This window comes from Tenrec ecaudatus, chromosome 4, assembly GCF_050624435.1.
Source record: "Tenrec ecaudatus isolate mTenEca1 chromosome 4, mTenEca1.hap1, whole genome shotgun sequence".
Classification (NCBI taxonomy): Eukaryota; Metazoa; Chordata; class Mammalia; order Afrosoricida; family Tenrecidae; genus Tenrec; species Tenrec ecaudatus.
In genome coordinates this window covers 6,501,293-6,527,102 of record NC_134533.1, presented here as the reverse complement: position 1 = coordinate 6,527,102, position 25,810 = coordinate 6,501,293, and the positions used below count along the sequence as shown (strand labels likewise).

The window sequence follows — 25,810 nt, the reverse complement described above, 5'->3', positions numbered from 1 at the left end:
CACATCGTGTACTGCGCTCTGCAGACCTTGCGTGTTTTACAAATGGAAGGCTTGCGGCCACCCTGGGTCCTGAGCACTCCCCTGGGCACCATTTTGCCAGCAGCGTCGGGCTTGCTTTGTGCCATGCCCCATTTTGGTCGTTCCCACGATATTTCCAACTGTTTCCACTGTGTGACTGCCTTACCCATAGAGTTGACTAGGGTGCCGTGAAATGTAACTTGTATGCACGGGGACAGCCAATCCACCCGTGACTTGCTGTAGTGCGACATTCACCTTGTGTTGGTCTGTAGAAACCGAACCTACACTATCTCGCATAGTGGCTGTGCGCGGGGCTGCTCAGCACAAGGTCGGCAGTTTGAAACCACTAGGTGCTCCTCGGGAGAAAGATGAGGCTTTCTAGTCCTGTGAAGAGTTGCCGCCTCAGAGACCTACAGGGGCCATCCTAACCTATCCAATAGTATTGTGAGTCAGAGTGGACTTGATGGGAGTGAGTTCTTGTACCTACAATACCTGTGCTTTTACGGTAGGGGGCAAAAGGGGTTACTGGCAACATAATATGTGGTGCTGAGGCCCTGTGACCAGTTTCTTAGTGTCAGGCAGAAACGGGAGTGAGCAAGGTAGGTGGGCGAGGCGACAGAGTTGGTGAAAACACACTAAGGACACTACGAGAGGCCAGACCCCCTTCTCCACCTCCCCTTCTGTGGCCTTCAGGACCAGGTGCAGAAGACTAACCATTACAGATAACTTTGAACGCTGTTGCTTAGCTCCAGACCTGCAGACCACAAAGTGACAGTGGAAAATTCCCCAGTTACTCCCTGCCCCCAGACGCAGGCTATGAAACTCTCCACCTCTCATCTGGATTGCGTGACTTCTGGGGGCCGTGAATCTCACCTGGGAGCTCAGGATGCTCCTGTCCCTTTCTCTGTTCTCCCCTTCCCTCCCGGAGCTCTGAAATAAACCCTTGAAACTGTTTTCTACTTTTGCTTGCTTGCTGTCGTACCATTGCCAAATCAACCACACACTTACAACAGAAACACCTGGAGCGGCTCCGCAATTCCCTTAACCTCTGGGCCACCACTTCTTGCTCTGTAAAAATCAAGAGTTAGCAAGAGTGATGGCCCCAAGGGACATTCCCGAGATCAAATGACAGCCTGCATGTCAAGTGCCTGGTGTCTGCAGGCTAGCTTGTCCTGTGGTCAGGGAAGCCGAGCCCTGGGCAGGGCAGGGCAGGGCAGAGCAGGGCTGGGCGGTGATGAGGCCAGCTTGGAGGCGGAGTGCTGTGAGGACCGTGTGTCTGCTCGGAACCACACTCTGCCCATGGCAACCTCCTCTGCCTCACACCCAGGGCCCGCCTGCCCCACTGCCTCTGGGCGGAGAGCACCCACCACAGCCACAAGCCCTTGGGTGCTGCAGCCTGCTCCCTCCGGCTCCCAGATGACTATATGCACCTTTGTCTAATCCCACCATGTCAGCGGCCTAAAATGGGCACAGCAGCTGTGTTGACACCACAGAAATTGGCAGCCACTACTGTGGGGCCCTTCCCCCCTCTCTGAGGGCCACCAACTGGAAAAACACGCCTAAGGCCAGGGGGCAATGGGGGGGGGGGCTGGGCCTTCTGTGTTCCCTCTGGCCGTGGAGCCCACCCCACAAGGCCTCTTTATTCTTAATTCAGTCACAAAAAGATGAGCTTAGAGAGGGAAAAGGCACCCTGTGGGCTGGTCCTCTGCCTTCAGCTTCTTCAAACCACGAGCAATGAAGACAAACCCTGCTGATGGGCCCGGCAGAGATCTTGTTTGTTCTCCACTCGACACAGGCATTTGTCAGTCCAACGTCTCTCTCTGACCACGTGTCTGTCCCCTCCCTCTCCCCAGCCAGCTGCTGCTCGGCCTAACCACACACAAAGCCTCCCTCTCCTCCAGTAAGGCTGGGGAGGTCGGCACTTCTTACAATCATCAACCAGTGCAGTGCCCCAGGGCAGCATTCAACCGAGGATGAAGTTCAGAAGGGTAGAAAGAAAGAAGAGGAAGGGAAATGGGGCCGGTGATGGCACTTGTGAGGACTGCAATCAATGACATGAAACACAATGAGTACGAACTGCTGGTCTTCCAACAGATCTGTTCAGTAAGCCTTCACCCAATCCACCATAAATAATTTTTAAAAGACACCTCCCTCACCTGGAATATCCTCCCCTCCACCATCACCAGGAGCCCTAGTGGGGGCGTAGCTATGCGTTGAGCTACTGACTCACACAGCCAGCAGTTCGAAACCACTAACAGCTCCAAGGGAGACAGAAGGGGCTTTCTACTCTGGTGAAAGTCTCAGGGGCAGGTCTGTCCCTGCTAGGAATCGTCATCGACTCGATGGCACTGAGTATCTTATTAGTCCATCACCCAGGAAATTTTGTTCCCTCCTGAGAGCTCATCAAAACTTCAGGAAGAAAACCAAAAATTGCTTAAAATCCCCCCTAAGACCTGACAGAAAGGATATAATAGTGGAGGCTGGGACCAGCTGCTGGGAATTGACCTACTGGCCTGATTGGCCATAGGACGGCACATCATTAAGCGGATGCTCCCCCAGGATCCTGGGGAGCTGAGACAGATAGCAGTACCAAACAGCTCCCCAACCCAGACACTAAAGACAGTCCTCTCCCCTGCCCCCGAAAAAAGACTGCGGTGGTCAGCGCCCCCCTCATGCAACTGACCCCATGCACAAGGGAGCAGGGTGCAGCCAGGTCGTGCGCCACCCCCAGCGAGGACTGTGGGCTGAACCCTCGCTGCAGTCTGCAGTTTAAATTGGGTGATTTTCAGATGCGGACTGGCAGGCCTTTCCTCTGAGTGCATCTGGGTCTGGAAGCTCTGCTGAAACCTGGTCAGCATCCCAGAAACACGCAGGCCTCCATGGGTAGCTGAGGTGGTGGCTGCACATGAAGTGCACTGCATGGACTTGAACTCAGGACCCCTGCGTAAAAGGTGCAAATCCTACCACGGAACTGGAAGGAGACTCCAACCAAAACCCCAAATCAACTGCCATCAGTCGATGCAGACTTACAGCGACCCTGCAGGATATGGTAGAGCTCCCCTGTGCATCTCCAAGACTGTAACTCTGTTTATGGGAGCAGAAAGCCTCGTCTTTCTCCTGAGGAAGGCCTGGGGGGTCAAACTGCTGACACTGGGGTTAGCAGTCTGACATGTAATCCTTACTCCACCAGGGGGAGGAGAGGTAAAATACGGCCCCTAGGCTAGCCTGGCAGCACACACGGCCTGGGCATCTTGGCAAAAGCAAGGGAGAGGAGATACGTAACCCTCTGTATCCTGTCCCCACTCGGTTCCTGGGGCCTGGGCAGCCAGACCTCCTCCTCCTCCAGGAAGGCCTCTAGAGCAGTGGTTCTCAAGCTTCCTCACGTTGAGACCCTTTCACACAGGTCCTCAGGTGGTGGTGACCCCCAACCATAAAATAATTTTGTTGCTACTTCATCACTGTCATTTTGCTACTGTTATGAATCGGGCGACCCCTGTGAAAGGGTCCTTCGACCACCCAAAAGGGTCGCGACCCACAGGTTGAGAACCGCTGCTCTAGGGTGTTCCTTTCAGACCTGCTCTGGCATCAATGGAAAGACCGAAGGATTGTGAGGTTCCACAATAAGTAACCTGCCCAAATCACCCACCGTGGAGCACAAGGACCAAGCCCATGTGCTCCAGAGACACCCAGGCAGCATCTTGGGTCAGGACGGTGGTTGTCCTGAAGGAGCCCAGGTGACCTGGCAGCTAAGTGTATTTGTGTGGTGGGAGGGTGCAGAGAAAAGACCTGGCAATTCGCTCCTGTCACGATTGTTGTTGTTAGGTACAGCTGAGCCGATTTTAACTCTTGGAGACTATGTTCAACAGAAAACACACCCCTCAACCCTGCACCGTTCTCATTGGCGTTGTGTTTGGGCCCATGGTTGCAGCCACTGTGTCCATCCATCTCCTTGCGGGCCTTGCTGTTTGTCAGTGACCCTCTCTCTACTCTACCCAGCAATGATGCTGGACTGGACTCTGTAGAGTCTATCAGGGCATCAGGATCGGAGGGAGACTTATTAACCTCTGATATGCAGATGCCATGACCTTGCTTGTTAAAAGAGGGGAGGACTTGGAGCACAGGCTGATGATCAAGGACGGCAGCCCTCAGCACAGACTGCAACTCAGTGTAAAGGAAACAAAACCCTCACAACCGGGCCAGTAGATGACATCGTGATCAATTATGTCATCTGCTCGGAGCCACAATCAATGCTCATGGAGGCAGTGGTCGAGAGAGCACACGATGCTTTGCACTGCGCCAATCTGGTGCGAAAGGAGCTCTTTAAAGATCAGGATGGCTACAACTGGGGACCCAGCAGCAGGAGTCGGCTCCACCGCACACGACGATGACGGCAGCCATGGGGATCGGCGGTAACCGGCGGTTGTCAAATGTCACAGCACAACTGAGGAAACCTCGCTCGGGGAAGGCAGGGACCCCGGGAGCAGCAGAAAGAATCTGGAGGAGACACTGCGCAGGGAGAAGACACGGGGCTCTGAGCCTGCCATTAGTAGCTTCAGCCGAAGAAGAGACGATGGGACTGGAACGAGAGGATGCGATGACCGTGCACTCCTACGAGCTAAAACAACTTAAGGAAATCCACTTCTTTTCCGTGCACCCAGAAGATCTGGGTGGGGGTCACATTACAAGTCGACTAAATGTGGGCCCTGACGATTTCAGGAGGTGCTACATAGGCAGACGCTTTTATTCACGAGCTCCCTGGCTTGGAAGCTTGGGGGTAAAATGCGTCATGGCATAATTTAAGAATTTTCCAGAGGCAGTCATCCAAATACTATTCCAAGATCATTTCAACTCCTGTGAACTGTTGAATCGATGAGGAATGGCTTGAGTGGTTTTTCATCTCCACATGAAGCGTGTCTAGAAAAAGCCAGTCTGGTGTGAGGTTCTGCGCTTGAGGGCAGGGATCAGCATGGGCTAGGAGAGGGGATCCCTGTGTTGGTCCTGGCTTGGCCCTGTCCCAGTCTCGGCTCACTAATCTCTTCTTCGGGGCAGATGAGCCAACAAGGACACGGCGTGAGGTGAGAAGAACTGGATGGTGCCCCAAACCCACATAGTATTTTTATCTTTTTAAAGAAACATTTGCAGAACCAAAAAAAGCTCTTGGAAATGATAAATAGTGGAAACCACAAGCATAGATCCATCCTGTCAGAAGATCAGGTTCAGAAACTCTCCTAAACAGTGAAACAAAGGGCAAAGCAATGGAATGGCTGCCAGCAAGAAGAGGAAATCAGAGGGCCCTGTGCTAGACTGGGTTGACTAGAAAAATAAATTCATAGACACTCGTGTGTCTTTGTGTATGAAAGGCTCTATATACAAGAGCAATTGTACATCGAGAAAACACCCTAGCCCAGTCCAGATCAAGTCCATCAGTCTGATATTAGTCCATATATCCAATACTAGTCCATAAATTCCTCTTTAGACTCACACAGCCATGCAATGACGCCAAATGCAAGAAGATCACAGGCCAGTGGATGGAAAGTCTTGTGGATCCAGTAGCCATAGAAGCATCTCAGTGCTGGCGTGGGTCTCCACTTGACTCCTCCAGCTCCAGGACTCTGGCTGCCACCAGCGTAACTCCATCCAGCTTGTCATCGGGAATGTCTTGCAGGGAGTGAATGTGTGTCTGGCCTCCAGTGACCTATTTAGGTATCTATGTTGTGCCTCCAAGTGAGGTCATCAAGCTGTGACCTGATTGACGGGCTAGACTCCACCCCTTCGCAAGTTCACAAGTTGACAGGAGATTATGTCACTGCTACAGGTCCCATTCAGAGATCCTACCAGTCCTTTGGCAGGAGAAGGAGGAAGCTTTCTTTTCTGCTCCTGGCACATCCCTGACACTCCCAGGGCCAGTTCTGCTCTGTCCCATAGGGTTGCTATGAGTCTCAATAGACTTGCTGATGGTAAGTTTGGGGGTTAGTGGGCATGTTTTGGTTTGGGGGGCAGTGGACAGGATCTAAAGACAAAAAGCCAAATAACCAGAGATTCCAATGTAAGGATGAAAGCCAGCAAGCAAGGCGCTCCCAGGGCTGGAGGAGGTGAGCTTCCACACAGAACCAAATGGATTGGGTGGACACAGACCCATCCAGGGCACAGAGGGGCAAAGCCTCAGACCCTGTCCACTTTCCAGAAGGAGGAAGAAGAGGTCAGACCTGGGGAAGAGTTTCTACGGCTCATCAGCAACTCTGAGAGCTAGCAAAATTCACAGCCGTCCTTCAACGTGGCCCAGGAGAAACGACTTCCACTCTGAAATTCTCTCTCCAGCCAAACCATCTCCCAGGGATGGAGGCACAAGCAGACAGGGCAAAAGCTGAACCAATTGGCTCACCATGTTTTCAGGAAACCGTGGAGGTTGCTGTCCAGCAAAACTAGGGAGGAGGGAAGCATGGGAGGACGGATGTGGAAAGAGAGAGAGAGAGAGAGAGAGGAGAAAAGAGAGAGAAAGGAGAGAGAAAAGAGAGTGTGAGTATGAGTGTGTGTGTGTGTATGGAACAGACACGCCAAGGTAAGCGCAGTTCAAGGAGAGAGGCCAGGAGTGAGGCACGTTTGAAGACCAGTGGGAGGGGACCACTAGGCTCCTGGGCCCCGGTCCCTCCTGGGAAAGTGAAGGGAAACAGGCCTGGTTCTCACGGATGACACGTGATGGGGACACAGACAGCAGCAGGTGATGGCACCTGAACCGGGGCCGCCTCTAACCTACGGCTTAGCCAGGTCCCATAGGCCACGAGGCCTCAGCAAGACTGTGTCTAGAATGAGAGTGGCCAGTGGGAGAGAAGAGTGAGGACAGGCTGTGAGGAGGGCTGATCTCCCTCCGGCTACTTTGTTTCTTTTTCCCCATTTTTTGCTCAAAAAAATGAATGCAATGCTGTGTGTGAAAAGGGGGTCTCCAACTGTACCGGGCCCCTCTACTTTATGATCCCTGCCCCCAGGAAGCCTTGATGGGTCCCTAACTGAGCGGGTGTCCCTTAGCTGGCCTGCTTCTCCTGAGCCCCAGGCAGGGAGTGGTGTCCAAGGGCATGGTCACGCCATCTTTCTCGTCTCGTCTTTGTGCTAACTTGCTCCAAGGGAGCTTGTTTTCTTTTGTTCACTCTACTTTTTGCCTACCGTGTACCAGCCCCTTCTGAATCTCCTCTCTCCACAGCCCAAGGGGAAGTAGCAGCTCTCCTTCTACTGATACGAACATCAATCTCAGGATGTATCGTACACAGCAAACTCAACTATAACCAGGCCAGTCCAACTCTTTCCAAAATAAACAAACTCACAGCCAGGGAACTGATGCTAACTCATAAGGCCCCTAGAGGACAGTGGAGTGTGGGGTTCCTGAGGCTGTAACTCTTTAAGGGCATAGAAAGCTTCATCTTTCTCCCGAGGAGCGGCTCGTGGTTTTGAACTGCTGACCTTGCAGTTAGTACTCATAGCACAACTCCTAACCACTATGCCACCAGGGGCTCCACTGGTTTCTCACAAGAGCATCAAGCTCAGTGCCTGGTGTGCAGCAGGTTCAGACACACGCTCCTGAAACACAGTGAAATTGAATCCCAGTCAAAAGTTTCTACTAGGGCTGGGACCTTCTGATCCTCTGCCAGAAAAACAGGCTGCAGTGCTTGGGAACAGCACCTCCCCACGCCCCCACTTCCCGAGTGTCCCCTCCTCCCCCAGGAGAGCCCTGGTCATCACTAACAAAACACCAAGAACATGTTCCTCCCTATCCAGACTTTCAGTCTGCGGGATTACCCAAGGGCCAGGCTGTTTGTCTTGATGGCTTATTTTTATAGCTTTATTCAAATGTAATTCACAAACCGTAATATCCACCTATTTGATGTACAATTCAATGGCATTTAGCACCTCTGCAGAGATGTGCAGCCAACAGCACAAACCCACTAGTCCAGCGGTTCTCAACCTGTGGGTCACAATCCTTTCACAGGGGTCGTCCGATTCATAGCAGCAGCAAAATGACAGTGAAGTAGCAACGAAAATGTTATGGTTGGGGGTCAGCACCACCTGAGGAACTGTCTGAAAGGGTCTCAGCGTGAGGAAGGCTGAGTGAGGACCACTGCTCTAGTCAGTGGCTCGGTGGGAGGACGAGGCCACCTCCTCCGGGGTTTCTTGGAGCACCTGGTGGTTGGAACCACCGACCTTCTGGTTATCAGCTGTGCCCTTAACCACTGTGCCACCTGGGCTCTTCACAGCCATACCCATTGCCATCAAGTCGATTCTGACTTTCTGAGGCTGTCCACCTTACGAGCGCAGGTAGGGTTATCTTTAACGCTGTTGTGAAACACTGTTGCTATGAATGTGCTTTTTTTGTGTGGACATATGCTTCTATTTCTATGTCGACCCCAGGAGTGGAATTGCTGCCTGGTGACGCTTAAGCCTTTGAGGAATGGCCCCCTTTCCATTGTTTTACATTCCTCCCAGCACAGGGTCTGAGCGTCCTATTGCTCCCCGTCTTCATTGGCACTTGCTAGCCTCTTTTTCATGGTAGGTAGCCAGCGGGGGTGGGGGGGTGAAGTCCCGGAGTCACACTATGGTTTTGACTGCCCTTTCCTGATGACTAATGCTTTTGAGCATCTTATTCATGTGCCTACTGGCCATTTATCTCCACATCTCTGTAGAAATGTCTACTTTGTAAAAATGCATGCTTTCAGGCGGGTTATTTGCCTTTCTGCTGTTACGTTTTAAGAATTCTTTGCAGATTCTGCATACGGTGGCTGTCAGATGGCTTTCAACATTCTTTGATCTCCTTCTGTAGCTTTCTTGATGGGCTCCTCTAGAGAACAAGTGTTTCGGGTTCACAGCGTCCAGTCTTTTGTGGCTGTGCTTGTGCTTCTGGCATCCTGAGAGGACAACCCAAGGTCGTGATGCAAACCTACGTGTGCTTGCTTCCATCTGAGAGTTTTATTGCTGTAGCCCTCACATTTAGGATTTTGATCCATTTGGACTTAGTTTTTGCACATGGTGTGAGGTAGGAACCCAGTTTCATTCTTTGGCAGTTGTTCCAGTGCTAGTTGTTGGAAAGATGATTCTTTGCCGCACTGAATTGTCTTGGTACCCATGTTGAAGAGCAATTGGCTCCAACAGTGAGGGTTTATTTCTGGGCCCTTAATTCTATTCTATTGATCTCTATGCCTATCCTTGGGCGAGCCTCATCTTCTCTTTGGTAACTGACTGCTGTTGGCCGCTATACTTCTCCTGGTTCTCAGAAACAATGTGTGCCCCTTAATCACTGCTGGTCAGCCCTTTCTCTGCTGGACACTCACACTGTGCAATCCCCCAGGAAGGAAGGCATGTTTGCATCTAACTCAGTGTGCAAACCCGGATCTCTGGGCAGACTATTTGCAGAGCACCAAAGTCTTTCCCAAAGGAGATAAGCAGACGGTGAGGGAATTCAGTGGCAACTGGCGCCAGCTCCTGGAAGGAACGAAGTAAATAGCAACTGGGATGGGGCATGACCTTGACTGTGGCTGCTGCTTTCTCTCCATCCTTTACCCCCTGCCAGAAGAACACACCTTTGTAGCCCCTTCACCTGACTGCTCTCCCTCTCCTTTCGGTTTGCAGGTAAAAGTTAGGCCCAAAGGCCTCCCAGAGACTGCCCTGGAACCACGCTGCTCTCTGTGAGTGCCAGCCACTGGCTGCCAGCCGTGGCACTGAGTGCTTTCTGTTCGCTCACATCATCGTCAGAAAGCTCGGTGAGGCAGGTGTTGTGGCTCTGGTTGTAGAAGTAAAGAACCTGAACCTCACCCCACAGCAACAGAAGGAGAGTCAAGAAAGAGAAGGAAGACATGGAATTTACCTCCGGGAACAACGGCCCCCTTTGCCACGAGGCCTGAAGAACTGGATGGTGCCCGGCAATTAGAGTCCTCCTTCCTGATCAAAAGGGAGAAGACACAGACCAGAATTTCAACGTTGATTTTTCTGTCTGGAGCCACGGAAGCCGGGTGAATCCCAGCAATAATGACCCTGAGGTCCTCTTGAGATGCTACATCAAAAGCACCCCCTGAAATCTTCTTAAAATCAAACAGCAGTTGAGCTTAATCAGTAAAGAGCATCAGCCTTGAGCAGTGTGGCCTTTTGAGAATGACCCACACAGGGATCAGGCTGGCAGCAACAATTCCCAAGGCAAGACCGGAAGGTGGAGGGGGCGGGGGGCAGGGAGTTTCTGGGAATGGGGAGAAACAACTCAGAAATGGAAGGAAAGGATGGAATTGGTGTCTCTTCTGCTGTGCATTCTCAACAAGACACCAGCCCCATGACCCACTCGCCATTTGGGGGGTGGGGTGAGGGGATGTTGGGAGTGACAGCAGCGTGGGGCTCACGACTTCACAGGCACTGTTGTTGTTTGGTGTCGAGTCAGTTCCGACCCATAGTGACTGTGTTCGTACAGGTGGACTAGAGAAACAAATCCAGGGACATTCATATGTGTGTAAGAGAGAGCTTTACATCAAAGAGCAATTACATATTGAGAAAACATCCCAGCCCAGTCCACATAAAGTCCTTAAATCCAGTATTAGCCCATATGTCCAATACTAGTCCATGCATTACTCTTCGGACTCACGCAGCCATGCAAGGATGCCGAATGCAGGAAGATCACAGGCCGGTGGGTGAAAAGTCCTGTGGATCCAACGGCAGTGGACACTATCTCCAGGGCTCTGGCTGCCATCAGCGTGGCATGTGAATCAGAGAAAATGTGTGGCTCACCTCCAGGGAGAAAGAGAGGAAGTTCCCAGAATCCTCATGAGAAGGTCATGCCCACCAGGAGGCATCATCAGGCTGTGACTTGATTGACAGGCTGGACTCCACCCATTCCCTTTAATTATCAAATTGACATGAAATAAATGTTAACTGCACAAGAGAATGAAACAGTGCCTGCCCAGTCCTGGGCCAACCTCACAATTGTTCCGATGCCTGAGCCCACTGTAGCAGTCCACCTCCTTTACACTGCCCCTCCACTTTTACTAAGTATGACATCCTTCTCCGGGGACTGGTGTCTCCTGACAACACACCCAAAGTACGAAAGATGAAGCCTCACTGTTCTTGCCTCCTCTAAGGCACACACTGAAGGACTGCTTCTAACCCTGGTTGTTTTCTCAGCAGTCCAAAACCAAACCAGACTCTGTCATCGAGTCGATGCTGACTCATCCCGACCCTCAGCAGTCCACGGTACTTTCAATCTCCTTCTCCAGCGCCACCATCGGACGCATCAGTTCCTCAGTCTTCCTGACGCAACGTCCAACTTTCTTGTGCATGGGAGGCGGCAGAAAACACCAGGGCTTGGATCGGGCTGTAGGCACTTAAAAACCATCGAATCCTTTCCACGTCATAACAAGCTGACGAGATAAATACTCATACAGTGCTATTCTGCAAGACAGGAATCGGATCCTAAAACGTGGCAGGGGCAAAAAAATAAAACGCCGAGGATAATGAATGATCTATGCCACCAGGCAGAGAAGACACCATGCAGACTGGGTCTGCTGTGTTCCCGAGCTGTGTCTGTGGCCCTGCCCCGCTTCGCCAGGAGCCTCCTGTGGCGGCAATCTCGAGAGCTACTGTCCCACAGGGATCTCTGGGCGGGGGCCTGGTCACACGCTCGGCTGCTCACCAGAAGGGTGGAGGGTGAGGGCCACCCAGAGGTGGCGTGGAAGAAAGGCACGGCAAGAAGCAGCCCTGGAGAAACGCAGTTCTCTCGGCCACGCAGCAGTCACCATGCATCAGAACTGACTTGGCAGAAACTGGTCAGGATCATCCGTGAGGGTTACTGGTGACTGCACCACACCTCCCTGTCTGCAGCCTTGGTTCCCCACGGGGACTCTTCCCCTTTCCACTTGGCACCTCTGGCCCTAGGCTTATGAGGATCCCAGTGATAGACTTGCCCTCCTGCCCTGTCAGAGCCACACCACCTCCAACCACGGACCTTCACTGGGTGGTGCCCAAGCAGCCAGCTGAGTGGACAGGGTATGTTCTGGGGACCCAGTGTAAGCAGGGCACAGGCAGGTCAGGAGGTTCTGGCAACGCCACAGCCATTTTACCCACTTCACAGCTTCAGTCCTGGCTCACCATGGGCAGGTGGGTGGGCTCACACTGAATGTGCCAGACATTCCCTGTGGACATTCCCTGTGGAGCACTGCAGCTGAGACGTTTAAGACGTGTGAGAAAGGAGGATTTCAGATAACCTTCCGCTCATGTCAGACCCAACCCGAAAGGTACCAACTTCTGTGAGTTAAAACCACCGCCCCCTCCCCCCTCCCCCCCCACTGGGGAAAAAAAATCATGTGGGAATAATGAGACCACAGTAATGGGAACCAACGGTGCCAGGTGTCTGCCAAGTCCAGGCCCCAGAGCAGGCAGGGCCACGGAGATAGAAGGTCACACTGCAATGATGTCTAACAACAGCGGTCTTAGAACATGCTGCAGTTCAGAAGGTACATTAACAGCAGCTACCTCAAGGAGCCCTGGGAGCATAGTGGGGACGCGCTGAGCTGCTGAACACAAGGCCAGCAGTTCGAAACCACCAGCCACTGTCCGTACAAAGACGAGGCTTCCTACTCCCCTAAATGTTACAGTCTCAGAAACCCACGGGGCAGTTCTACCCTATCCTACAGGGTCCCTATGAGTTAGAATTGACGCCACGGTGGTGAGTTGAGTTAGGGTCTTGTAATTTCCACAAAATGATTAGATGAGACTATGCAGGGGGAAAAAAAGGTAGACCCTCGATGAAATGGATTGACACACTGGCTGGAACAATAAGCTCAAATATCACTATTGTGAGATAACACCGCACCAGGCAGTATGCCATGCAGCTGTACATAGATAGGGTTGCTGGAGTCTGGACTCGCTCTAAGGGCACAGAAAAATAACATGCAGGTAAGTTACTCGTGGGGACTGGGCAGTTTTGCTAAGGTGCACGGGACCCCCGTAGGGATGGATGGCCAGTTTTGCCCTCCCCACTGGGCATAAAGGGAACCCCTGCTAGAGTTTGGGGAGGGAACTTGCCATCACCAAGGAAACAACCATAAATACAAGGGGTGCCCCCCCAAAAAAACTGGATTCCCCCATTCCTCCAAGCTATGTATTTAAATTTTTTCAGAAAATAACCTTATCTCCTTCAGAGTACTCTCTATTACACTTAACACATTTATTGAATCTGCAATTCCATTCTTGGGAACATATTTCAAGCTCATCTGTTTGGATAGATCCTCATTTTTTTTCCTTCACCTCTTCTACAGCATCAGATCGCTGTCCTTTCATGTCCCTCTTCATTTGTGGAAACAAAAAGAAGTTGCACTGAGCAAGGTCGTGTGAGTAAGGTACATGGGGTAAGAGAGGCATACTGGGTTTTGCCAAATATTGGAGCACTGAGATGGCTGTATGCACAAGTACATTGTCATGGTGGCAAAACCAGTTCACCATCTGCCACAAATCAGACCTTTTTTTCTCACACACTGTTGAGCAATCTTTTCAGAACCTCAAAATAGAAAGCTTGATGAACAGTCTGACCTGGTGGAACAAGCTCCAAATGTACTATGAGTCGACATTTTCATCTGTTTGACGGACATCCAGAACGAGGTTTGTCAATCAACATTTCACCTTTTTGGAAATGAGAAAACCACTCGTGCCCTTGAGTTTTCCCATAGCACTGTCCTTGAAAGCTGTCGTCAACATCACAAGTCTCTGCAGTACTTTTCCTGAGCTGGAAACAAATTTCACAGCCACAGCTGTTCCCTGTTTCCTTAAGTCAGCCATCACAAAAAATGAGGTTCGAGCGAAACTGCTTTTATGAAAAAACTCACTGACCAGGGAGAACCTTCCCAGCCGACACCACTGGGTGTACGAACTCAGAGTGAGTTGCTCGGCTTCTGCCTAGGAGAAAAATGCATACTATGAAAACTCCACTCTGCCCAGCACAATTCTGGTTTTCTGGGGGGTACCCCCTTGTAGATCATGCCCTTGGGTCCAGGGTTCCTGTACTGACAACCTTCTGGCCTCGGGAGCCGCAGCGAGTGTAACACCAGAGACGGCCCGAGATGGTGGGAAGCAAGCCGGAGACGGGTGAGACCTCCCAGCCCAGGCAGAGAGCTGACTGCCTTCGGGCAGGAGACTTCCACAAAGTTGAGAAGCTTGGTAACCCTTGCCTGGGTGGGACCAAAAGTGGGGGACTAAGATAACATTGAGACCCCAGCAGTCAAGAAAAGCTGGCCTGATCAAAGAACTGTCTCCTGAGTTGTTCCTGTTACTTCCAAGTCGATCCTGATCCCATTCCGAGTGTGATCTGTGAGCTCTGAGGCCACTTCAAGGATTGATGGAACCCAGCAGAGCCGGCGTGAGCACCACAGAGGGACGGCTGGTGACAGGAACGGTGGGACGGGTGGACGGTGAGGCTGTGCCTCCACCCCCAGGACTCCGCCGAGGGCTGAGGATGGTGTTGACATCCGTTCCCCTCCCCCCACCAGAAGTTAGGCTCAGGTGCTATCCCCATTTTACAACCACCCGGCAGAGGGCTGCCATTGGGGCTGGGGGCTGGCCTGTGTGGGTGAAACCTCAGACTGACCCTTCGTTTTCTCATAAGCTGTCAACCACATACTCAAAGGGTTATGACTGGATGCCAATCAGAGCCACAAAGCATTTGCTGCGTTTCTATCTGCCGGTGACACACACCGAGGGCAGAGGACAGTATAAGATGGGACCTCCATCTTCCAAGGCAAGACCAGCAGGTTCAAAGTCTACATATCACCCAGCCAACACCCCTAAGCCCCTAGTACTGCAAAAGAGGTGCCCTGGTGAGGCGGGTTATATGCTGGACTGTGTGAAACCACCAGCTACTCCCACGCAGTTAGTCTCGGAGACGCACAGAGAGCTCTCCTCTCCCATGGGGTCGCTAATGAGTTGGAACTGATTCAGTGGTAGTGAGCTTAGCTCAAGGAGACGCCCTGGTAGCACTGTGGATTAGATGTTGAGCTGCTCACAGCAAGGTCAGCGGTTCAGACTCACCAGCGTGCTCCGTGGAGAAGGATGAGGCTGTCTGCGCTCACACAGGTTCCCAGCCTCAGGAGTCCTGTGTAGGGCTGCTTAGAGTAGAAACTGACAGGGCGGCAGTGGGCGGGTGGTTTTGATGTGCACAAGAGGGCAGGCCTGCTGGTGCGGTGGGTTAAGTAAGCATCAGGTGCTGCAGAAGAAGAAAAGTCTTTCTTTGCTCCCACGGAGACCAACAGTCTCGGAAACCCTACGGAGCAGTTCTCCCGCCTTGTGGAGTTGCTGTGAGCCCGACTCACTCAGTGGCACTGGGTTTGCGCTGCTTTGCAGGCAAACGAAGGAGCCCTAGTGACGTAATGAGTTAAACATTGGCTGCTACCCCAGAGCCAACGGTGCAAAACCTACAGGCCGCTCTGCAAATGAAAGGCCATGTCTTCGGTTTACATCACGATTCACAGGGTCTCTGGCGAGTTTGGCTGTGTGATTGTTTGTTTGCCAAAGCAGAGGGCTGGTGTGCAGTCCACCGACCTCTGCAGAGAAAGCTGTGCCAGTCTGCTGCTGTAAGACTAAACCCCAAACCCAAACTCACTACACCATGGAGCTGCTTCCAACCCACAACGAACTCCAGGGCAGAGGAAAACTGCCCCCGGGAGTCTCCAAGGCTGTAATCTTTCCAGGAACAAGAAGTCTCATCATTCCTCCATATTGTGGCTGGTGGGTTTGAACTGCCCACTTTGCAGTTAGCAGCCCCATTGGCCTGGGTAAATGGCTGGTGAAGGGAAACAAAGCACTGAGCAGGGTCGGATCTGAGTCCTGGTCAAGGTGGGGGGTAGGGGCAGGAGCTGGTTCAAGTCCTGAGACTCAGTGGGGAAGTAGCTTCCTTCACACAAAAGAAACAAACTCACAGCCAAGGAGCCCATTCCTACTTAGAGTCACCCTGTTTCTGAGACTGTCAATACAGGAGTAGACAGCCTCATTTATCTTTCGCCTGTGAGAGCAGCTAGTACATTCAACCCGCTGACCTTGCAGTTAGCAACTCAATGCATAACCAATTACACCACCACAGAAAACAGCCTCAGAACCAGACCCCCACAGCGCAAGTGCCCTCCTCTCTCAAAAACCCTTCAGGGCGAAGAGCAAAAGACAGGGGTGGATAAGGAAGAATGCAAGGAATGCCATTACACAACCTACAGTGAAACTGTAGGGGGTGGAGGGATCCAGCCCAGGAGTGGGGCAGGGCGGATTTGCGTGGGAGCCAGGGTGTGGTCCCTATGGAATGAGAAGTCTCAAGATCACAGTGGCCATGACTCAGGGGAAGTCTGGAACCAACAGAAGGTCTTCGTAACCTGGTCCAGAGTCCCAGAGAGGACACTCTGTTCACCAGCAACTGCCTGTTTAGAACGGATGTGCGAAGCGAAGCTCCTGCCAACAGTTTTCAGAGCTGCCCCTGCCCTGCGGCCCAGAGGAGAGTGGGGCTGTGCAAGGGGGCTGTTAATGGGAGGATGAAAAGGCCTTGAGGAGGGGTGCCCAGGAAGGAGCAGAGGACCGACAGAGGAAAAGTGCGCCTGGGGGGCCAGGGAGGGAGGAGCCCAGTGGTGGGGTGCTAACCGCAGTGTCAGCAGATCAAAGTGCTCTGTGTGTGCAGGAGAAAGATGGTTTTCTCCTCCATAAAGAGTGACTCTCTCAGAAACTCACGGGGGCAGTTCTATCCTGTCCTGTAGGGTAGTCACTATGAGTCAGCATCCACTCAATGACAGTGAGTTTTTTGTTTTGCTTTGCTTGGGGTGGGTTGGGGGGGCTCCCTACTCTCAGCTTATCCACCCACCTTTGAAGTCTCCTGGCAGGAAGACAGACCAAGGGAAGGTTCCTCCCAAAGGCCATGCCTCTGGGTGCGGCAGGTCTGGACTGACTGCCTCCGCTGGTGGGTGTGGAGATGCTGGAAATGTACGTTCAAAGGCACCCGTGGAGGCAGGGTGGCAGCTAGTCCTGGGTTTGGATGTGACCTGAGGCAGGCAGGGCTAACTGCACTCCTGCACATCCCTGCTCACAGAGGCACCTGCCTCCTTGCAGCTTCCTGCCATCCAGACCCACATGAGCCCTCAGCCTAGGGGTTCCATCCACCCAGAGCGGCGAGGGTCGGAGGTCAGTGAGAATTCAGCATCTTGCACAAACTGAAACACCTCCTTGGCCGGAACAGCCACGAGACCACCACCGGTACCATTTCCCACTGGCTCCCTCATCCGCCTGGACAATCGCCATCCATCTGGTGAGTGTCCAGATGGGCCAGGCTGGGTGGGAGGTGCTTCTACTGCAGCTGTTCAGGCTCCTCCCCTGCCTCCCTCCACTAGTCAGTAGGAGGGACAGGGACACTGCCTAGAGCAGAGAGGCCCTCAGATAGGAGCCCAGGAAACAGGGCTGGATGCTCAGATCCACATGGGAGAAGGCACAATATAGAGATCAACTCACCTGCTGAGGTGGGACTCCCCTCCCGAAATGCTGGGCGAGGATCAGGTGACACTCGGGGCTCACAGGAAAGATGGCTTTGGCATTGGACAGACCTGGCCTTGGATCTTAACTCTGCTCTTGGTGGGGGAGGAGGGGGGGTTCCCCTGGATGAGTCTGTTAGGTAGCTAGTTCAGGGACAAGGGGGTTGGCCCTCCCATGCCTGCACAGGCTCCCTAGAGGAGGTTGGAAGGAAATCAGGTGAACATTAGGTGTCTATGAAGACCCCCAAACTGAGCATGCTCAAATTCAAGCCCCCAGCCAGGTGAGACGTACACCTGGGCAGTCCAAATTAGGTCCAGGCCCATGACATCACCCAGGTGGGCTTAACACAGTCAATGGGGTCAACCAATACCATCAACCACACCTCTCCAGCCAGAGTCTTAAAAATATCTTGAATCTTTTTGACCCTGCTACAGAACAACCTCCTTCTCCGCATGGAATCACGACCCACAAGTCTGTCTGCCTGTCAGGCACACCCAGGCTAACAATGCCATCTGTACAGGTGAGCAACCCATCCTACTTGCTCCCTGCCAGGTCCACACCCCCACACACTTCCCAAGAAGCAACAGCTATCACGTCTTCTCCAGTCATCGTCAGTGCATGTCATCCCAGCAGAAAGCTCAGTACACGATGAGTGTTTTATTGACTACGCGAGTATGCACAGGAGGCAGCCTCGGGGTCAGAGGAAGGCTGCGTCACAATCTGCGTTGTGCACGTGACATCACCTTGGCTAGCTGGAAGAAAGGAAGGTTTTCAGCACCTGCTGATGAGGACCAAGGATTGCATCCTTCAGCGTCAACGTGAAGACGACCAAAATCCTCACCACTGGACCACGGGGCAGCACGACGGCAGAGAAAAGACAGCAGGTCTGCTGCAGGAGCGTGAAAGCGCAAAGGCATCGTGAGGACAGGCGCGCCTGACGGCAAGCCGTGGTGTTTTGAACAGCCTCGCAGTTGTGAGGGGACGACAATGACTCAGGAAGGACCAAAGAAAAAGTCATGCATTTGAAAGATGGTGTCGGCAAAGAAAATGGAAAGACCTCGTCTCAAGTACTTTCAGGAGAGATCAGTCCCTGGAGAAGTACATCGTGCTTGGAAGAGTGGAGGGTCAGTGAGAACAAGGCAGGCCCTCTGTGAGATGGACAGACACCAGGGCTGCAGCCATGGGCTCAGACAGTGCTGGCTGTGGGGAGGGCGAGGCCCTGGGCAGGGCTTGTTCTGGGCACTGGGTCACAGTGAGTCAGGGCAGACGTGACAGCACCTAACAACAACATTAGGAAAGTCATCTTGGCTCATGGACCCCCTGGGAATGGTCATGGACCCCATATTGAGAACTAATGGTCTCCCAGGGCACTCCCTGCTATACTTGGGGGTAGGGATGGGGACAGACCTGATTGAGAGGAGGGAAATGTGAAGTCTTTGCTGTGTGGCCTCAGAGAGGCACTGAAGGAAAAGTGGAGACTGGGATGTGACACACACCCCACCCCACTCAGAGCCGGCGTGGGGGCTGACCTCAGCCTTAGCCAGACCACAGGGCCGGGAGTGTCACCATGTCACTCTCCCAGGGTTTCAAACCCTAACAAACAAGTATCTGGGCCACTTCTGCACCACACACAAAACCCAAGCCAAGCCCGGGGGTGGGGGGCGGGGGGGGGAGGCGGGGAGGTCTACGCTAACTCACCACGGGCGATCCCGTGTGTTAGAGGATTTCCTAGGTCACAGTCTTCAAAACCAGGCCACCAGGCCTTTCTGCCACGGCACTGCCGAGTGGGAATGAACCACCAACCTTTGGGTTAGGAGCTGAGAGCCATCCGGCGTGGGGCTGGCTGTTCTGCTTCACATTAGGGACCATCGCGTGGAGAAAGTTGGAGTGCAGGAAATGTGGCGGCCGACACTGTCAGCTCAGCTCAGCCTCCACCAGTCCAGCCCCCTCCACCCTTCCCTGGGCAGGGAGAGGAGCTTCCCCCACTCACATTCCCATCCTGCCAACTTGTGAGGGCCTAGATTTCTGCCCAGAGACCCCCAGTGCAGCTTTAACAAGGGGTTCCCCACCCCCACATCCTCCTCCCACAGTGACAGTCTCTCAGCATCCATCTCCCGTGCGCCCTTGCAGCAGCGACCAGCACAGGGACCTTGCTGGCGCGGAGCCAGGCAGGGAGTCTGAGAAACAGTGAGGCAGTCGGAGTGCAGCCTCGGCAGCCAGGCACAGCTACAGCAGAGAACAAAGTGCCATTCAAGGCCCAGCCCAGGGCCACACAGTAAGCTCTTATCCGCCCTCCCCACTAAGGCCAGTGGTTCCCAACAAAGCTGGAGGGCCCGTGGGGGCCCCCATGGAAGGACCACCCCCACAGGAGGGTCCCACTCAACAGTTCTGTCTTCATTTAAAAAAAAAAAAAGTTTCGAAAATGTTCCTGGCAGTCAATCTCATGTAACCCTAGAAAAACATATTGGGGTGACCAATGGGACTGAGCTTCCTGGACTCAGTCAGGGTCCAGGGGCAACCCCAAGGAGAGCACTGTAGAGGGGTCTACCTGCGTTCTAGGCAGGAGCTTCTCAGGATAGTGCTCTGAAGTGTCAGAGTTCAGGGTGGACCCAGTCCGAAGCTTGAAGGGTTGCCTTCCAAACAGAAATGGAAGTGCTCAAAGTTCAGGCATTGTCCCTTTCTCTCCCCCTACCCCCAGGTGTCAGCAAGCTCTCAGGCAGCCAGACCCTCAGGAAAGCCACCTCTCTAGCTCCAACTCCAGCCCCTCTTCCCCGGAGCCCTGCCCTCCGCGCCAAGGGCAGGAAATGCTCAGAGGGTGTGGAGAAAGGGTAGGCCCAGATCCTCCACACGCTGGCCATGGGAAGCTGGCCATGGGAAGCCGACCGAACTTCACAGTGACCTTGGCCCATTGGGCCACTCTAGCCTCACCTACAAGGACATCCACAAACCAAAAAGCTAAGCCAAGCCAGTGGCCCTCCATGTGCACCATAGAATGAGGCTCCCTGGGCTTTCCTGGCCATTATCTTCACAATGCAGGGTGCCAGTCCCTCTTCCACAGCACCCCTGGGTAGGGTCTACCGCCAACCTTCAGGTGAGCTGCCAGGACAAGCCTCTTGTGCTACGAGGGGCACTACAAGGGCCTGGTTAATGGCAGATCCCTAGGGCCATGGGTGCACCGATGGGACGGGGCTCACAGGGCAGAGGCACTTCCAGCAAGGGAGGAGACAGAAGGCGGCTCCCACCCTCTGCCCCACTTCTGGGAGAGTCTGAACTGCTAAAACCTGCCTGAGGTTCCCTGTGTTCTGCCAAGATCCACACCCCAAACTGCCTGCTGTGGAAGCTGATAACTACACTGAAGGGAGGTCACCCCTGCTACCCCCAGCCTGGTGGGTGCTGAGGCTAAGCACACCCTCCTCCCGTCACAAAAAGAACTAGCTTTCTGCCTGCTTCCTGGTGCTGAGATCACTGTTGTTCCCTGCCGTGTCTATGGCCTGCAGCATGGGGCCTGGATCAGAGAGGCCGCTCAGTAGGCAGCTGGGAAGCCAATGGGCACCCAGCCAGCACACCACAGCAGGGGGCGGAGCTCTAGGGTGACCATTGCAGAGTGCTGCCCTGGGCCCCACTGTCCACATCCCCACTGGCTCCAGCAGGCGTGGCCAGTCTCATGCTGAGTTACAGAAGGTACCAGCAGAGGGCCTAGTGTGGTAGCAACCCTGGGAGGCCCCCAGGTGGGATTCCAGCTCCTGCATCCTCTCCCAGATGCCCTAACTAGCCTTCTGCCTGCTCCGTTCCCACCCCCTGGCGCTGCGCCCCCTGCTCAGTCTCACCCAACCACTCTGCTAGGGACCTCCTCCTCAACACCGGACACCAATCACACCCACCTGCTGTCCCTTAGTCACCAGCTGAGTCTGCCTGGACTCATCCTCTTAGCCCTGGTGGCACAAAGACTGAGTACGGATTGAGGCCTAAAGGTTAGTGGCTGGAATCCACCCGACGGCTCCATGGGGAGAAGCCTGGCACACTTCTCCACGAGGATCCCGTCCTACTCCATCAGTCACCTGGGACTGCCCCAAGGTTGGAAGTAAGCGGCCCTGTGAGACAAGCTACCTGCCAGGTGAGACAAGGAACTGCGTGTCTGGGCCGGTTGGTACTCTGTGGCCCTCACCTTACCTGACTGGGATGAAGGAGCCTTTGGATCTAGGAGAAAGGTCCTGCTGGACATGCCAGAGCTCAGCTCCCAAAATCCCTGGGAGCAGGCCTGGGCCTGGGGCACTGTATTTCAGCAGGGGTACTTTTGTGCTGCCTTGCCTGCTGTGCCGTGTACCCTGTGTTCACCTGTGTGTGCGCTTCCTCTCAGCAAACACATGCACATCGCCCGCCCTGACAGATACAAGTTATTGATGAGAGGAGCGGGTCTGGAGCACTTGGCATTCTCTGCATGCAGGGAAGCTGGACAACCTGGAATCACTCACTGCAAAAGGTGGCCCTGGGGGTGTCCTCTGAGGGGAACGAACACCTGCTACAGGAAGGGGAGCAGCATCTGGGAGCTTCTCAGCCAGTCCCCCACCCCCCAGAGTAGCTGCTTCCTCACTCCTTACGGAGCTCCCACAAACTGCAGAATCTGCCGTGAGAGCACCTAAGACCCTGCCTTCCCAAGACGGGACAGCCTGGAACCCTCTCCCCCACCTCCTGATGAACTTCGGAGAACCACCACCAGGTTCAAGGCCGTTCCTGTCCTGCCCGATCCCGACTCCTTGGGAGGGGAGGGGAAGCCAACAGGGACCCCGTGCCCTTGCTGGTAGCCTCCTACTACTGAGGACTGTGGGGAGCCCCAGGGGAGGAGCCGAGAGAGACAGGACCAACAGAAAACAAAGCCTTCCTCTTCCTCCTCAAGCTCCCTGTCATGGAGTGGAGATCTCAATGCTGTGATCACCCGGGCTTCCAAATGGCACTGTGGCCGGCTGTGGCTTCAGTATCCAAGTAAGGCTTAATAGCCAGGTAGTACTCAGTTCCTATATAAGGTGTGGAATGCGTAGAAGGCTCGGAACTCATCCGTGAGGATGCTTCTTAACACACACATAGGCCCTGTACCCACATAAAGTGCAAACCAAACCACGCTCACTGCCGTTGAGGCAATACCAACTCCTAGCGACACCCGTCGGTGTCCAAGACTGTTTATGGAAACAGAGAACTCTGTCGTTCTCCCTCAGGAAACTGGTGGTCTCAAACCGCTGATCTTTCAGATCACCGCCCAAAGCGTAACCAGTGCACTACCAGGGCTCCTCCAAATGAAGCTTGGGGCCCACACGCGGCCTGGCTCCAGTCCCCTGAGCAGGTGGTGACTGTACAGGGTTCAGTTCCCACAGAATGCTCAATAGCTACCATCACCAAGGGACCCCCAACAACCCCGCCACCACGTGTTCACATGCACTGGCTTCTCAAGCCACCTCAGTCTAAGGCGTTTTCAAGGCAGATTCTTGGTTCCTCTCAAAAAAAAAAAAAAACCAATGGAGAAATCCCCCTTTTCTCAAGTTGTTCTTTGCTCAAGTAGCACCTGTGTGGTTCTAGGTGGGCTGCCTGTAGAACCGAGCCTAAGCCTAAGAACAGAGCTCCTGTGGTGACAGCTAAGGGGCCCCTGATAGGGGAGGAGAGGGGTGGTGGGGCAGTGAGAGCCGTGGTGGGCTCCTGGCCAGAATCAGTGAATGGACCGGGCCTGAGGCTCCGTGCTTGGCATAGCAAACGGGCGGGGGGTCATCTAACTCCCCGCTGCTGCTGAAAAGAGAGGGCAGTGTCACCAGAGGGCAGGCCTGAGCTGGGCTCTTCTTGGAACAAATGAAATCGGGGACCTTACTTCCTTTGGAGGAAAGACCCATGCATTCCTCCAGAGCGATGCCTGGGTTTACGACTGGGCATCAAGTCACAGGGCACAGCAGTGGCCCAATCTTCTGTATACAAATCTGGCTCTGGAACAGCAGGTGCAGCCTGGAGAGCGCAGACTCCCACAAGGCCTGGCCCAGCACGCTTGGTGGATGAATAAATGAGGGATGGATTTGGAACGAGGCTGCCTCAATCTGGCAGCATCTGATTAGCCACGGCAGAGAGCAAGCGTGGCAGACGGACGTAAGCGGGACCGCTGGGCTTGTGTTAACCTGAACCCTGAATACACCCGTTCTCTTGCCAGGGCAGATGGGTCCGGACGCTGGGAGAGCATGGGAGAAGGTGCTCTCAGACTCCACAGCCCACAGGACGTACCAGGGCTGGCTCAGAAATGCACTCCCCACTCCTGCCCCCCACAGAAAGACCCCGGGCTGCTCCCCAGCCACAGAGCAGGACGGGAACTCCTTTCCACTTGGTACAGCCCAGAGTGTGGAGACAGATTCCTTCTTGCTGTCTCTTCAGACCCTTGGGCAAGATGATCTTAATCCTCAATAAAGCCTTCTAGAAACAGCATTCTAGAGGACAAATAAAAGCCCAAATGGAGCCCGGGCCAAGGATAACTTTGTCCAACAAATAAGAAGCATTATGTTCTGAGCAAAGAGCCCTGCTCCTAACCTGAGGAGCCTTGTCAGGCCGTGGTGAGGAAGACTAAAGGACATGAAAGGCTTTACAAAAGCTGTAACCCTAGAGATCCCACCGCCCCAGAGAACCCCCAGCCCCTCAGAGATCCCCACCGCCCAGAGAACCCCCAGCCCCTCAGAGATCCCCACCGCCCAGAGAACCACCAGACCCTCAGAGATCCCCACCGCCCAGAGAACCCCCAGCCCCTCAGAGATCCCCACCGCCCAGAGAACCCCCAGCCCCTCAGAGACCCCCACCGCCCAGAGAACCCCCAGCCCCTCAGAGACCCCCACCGCCCCAGAGAACCCCCAGCCCCTCAGAGGAGGAGGCCCCTGTCTTACTCAGCTGGGCAGAGCAAGATTCCCAGACCTGCAGCTCACCCTGGTGGTGCTTCTACTTCCTGCCTATACAATGAAGGTAACACCTTTAACCTCCAGAAGGTTCTAAGAAGGAGACTACTGTGTAAAGGGGCCTCAGAACAAGTAGGAAGGGGGTTCCAAAAGTTGGTGATGAGAATCCCATCAGCTTTCAAGCTCCACGTTTTGCACAAACCCTCTGACGCCCTTCGTGGATCTGCCACTACTGTTATTACACTGTTGGGTCCTTGTTTGCTTTTTAACATTTTTTGTTGCTTTAGGTGAAAGTTGGCATGGCAAAGTGGACCCTCCAGGACCATCCACTTTACCAAGCATGGTGTTCTTGTCCAGAGACGAGGCTCCTTTGATAGCATGCCCAGAGGACATCCTTCTGGCTGTAGTAAGACAGATCTGTTTGTTCTTCTGCTATCTCCGAGGTACCTTCATTATCCTTCTCCAGCACCATCATTCCAGAGCACCCCGTCTCCTGTGGCCTTCCTTATTCGGGGACCAGCTTTCGTTTTCATCTGAGGCGACTGAAAACACCGTGGCTTGGGTCAGGAGCACTTTCATCCTCACAGTAGCAGCTGTGCTCCGTGGCACTGTAAGTAGGTCCCGGGCTGGTGTGCCCAATGCAGTAGACAATCTCACCTATTACTTAGCTGCAAGGCTCCCTGAGAGTGTCTGCTGTTTCAAACTGTTCCAGTCTCCAAAGAGCGCACCCACCCAGCATTTACAAATCCTGAGTAGACTTTGTGAAGAAGGACCAGTTGGAACGGAAATCAGGGAGCAGAACATGGTGTGGGGCTTGGGATCTAAATTAACAGGACACTGACAGGAAGACTGACCACAGGTGGACATCGTGCCATTCAACCACAAGACTGCCTGTGCTATGATGAGACCAGTCGGTCAGGCACCAGCACCAATTAGAACCAGTAGTGCTAATAGCTCTTGGATGTCAAGGCCCAGTGAGAACCACTTAGGCCCTCTGCATGCCCTTCCCCTTCCAGTCTTGGGCCAGGACTTATGTGACTCCCCTCCCTCAGGAAGCCGAGAATGGTGAACTTTCAAGTCCCATCTCCAGGGAGGCCACTCCTGCATTGCTGTCTCAGGGCCTAGACCCTGACTCCGATGAGTGGGAGGAGCCCTGGAGGGCCTACACCCCTCCAGACCCACCGGCCACTCTGTAGGAGAGAGATGTGGTCATCCGCCCCCAGACCCACGAGGGACTCCCAGCCACAAGTCCAGGCTATCTCCTGGCGGCCCTGGAGGGCAGAGGACAACTGCCCCACGGGGTCACGCAGGGCTGTAAATCTTGACGGGAGCAGGCTGCCTCACCTTCCTCCTAAGGAGAGGCTAGTGGTTCAAAC

General features: G+C 53.8%; 1 protein-coding gene across 2 annotated transcripts in view; it reads right to left on the bottom strand.

The window, feature by feature from the left end:
* Positions 1-25,810, bottom strand: part of PC (pyruvate carboxylase) — a 93,945-nt gene that overhangs the window by 35,647 nt on the left and 32,488 nt on the right. The window contains exon 1 of one of the 2 annotated variants that reach the window (XM_075545306.1): positions 9,866-9,932. The exons of the other annotated variant lie outside the window; for it this stretch is intronic. The gene's annotated coding sequence lies outside the window, so the exon portion shown is untranslated. Of the gene's footprint in view, positions 1-9,865; positions 9,933-25,810 lie in introns of those variants that run through there. 2 annotated transcript variants of the gene reach the window in all.